This window comes from Vespa crabro, chromosome 6 (genome assembly GCF_910589235.1).
Source record: "Vespa crabro chromosome 6, iyVesCrab1.2, whole genome shotgun sequence".
NCBI classification, from domain to species: Eukaryota; Metazoa; Arthropoda; class Insecta; order Hymenoptera; family Vespidae; genus Vespa; species Vespa crabro.
In genome coordinates, this window is record NC_060960.1 from 7,335,757 (window position 1) to 7,336,838 (window position 1,082).

The window sequence follows — 1,082 nt, forward strand, 5'->3', positions numbered from 1 at the left end:
GCGCGGCGGTAGTTGGCGGGGACTACAAATCACCATTACTCGATGTATATCGCGATGCTATATAATTATACCTATAACGCCAAGCACCAGGTAATGGCTCAATCCTGCATGTGCATGCGATGATAACCAGCCCCCGAAGGTGGATACCGCTAGGTGGGGTCTCTTTGCTGCCCGCGAGATTCAAAGAGTACGTTTACGATTGGCCGACGTGTAGTCACGTGCCGTGTTACGTCACCGTGGCCATCCTCGTGAGCGGCGCGAGCGAGAAAAAGAGAACGGCGTGTTCTCTCTCTCTCTCTCTCTCCTTCTCTCGCTCTTTCCTACCGAGAAGAAGAGAGAGAAAGATGGACAAGAAGCGCGCGCGCGCGCACGCGTGTGCCCGAAAGAACGAAACGAACGAAAGAGAAACGGAAACAGGTAGACATTCTCGTACTGGAGAAAGAGAAGAAGAACTTTATCCTTGGAGAGCATGAGTCGAAAGGACAAGGAAAGAATTTAGAGGAGAGCTTGAAAAAGGATAGAAAAAGAATAGAAAGAAAGCATAGGAAAAAGAGAGAAAGCTTACTCTTTCTCTATCTCTTTTTTTCTCTCTCCCTCTTTTTCTTTCTCTTTCTCTCTTGGTATCCCCCTTCCCGGTATTAACAACGCCCTTGCATATAAATCCCCGTTTCGTTCATGTGCGAGAATGGTCGCGTGTGGGTGCTCGTCCGTCTCCGTCCCTTCCACGCGTCGGCCGAAGCTTCGTCCTTCTCCAGAGTCGATTTCTCTCACTCTCTCTCTCTCTCTCTCTCTCTCTCTCTCTCTCTCTTTCTCTCACTTTCTCTCACTCACTCACTCACTCTCTTTCTCTCTCTCTCTCTCACAATGTATTTCTCTCCATCTTCGTTCGGATTCCCCGCCTCTCTAGCATTCGCGCGAGCAGGATAGAGAGAACGGAGGGTTGGCCAAGCGAGTAAGAGAAAGAGAGAGAGAGAGAGAGAGTGAGAGAGAGAATGAGAGAGAGAGAAAGAGAAAGAGAATGAGCAAGAGAAGGAGGGTCGAGCGAGCGAGAGCGAGAGAGAGAGCGGAGGCAGCGCCGCGTG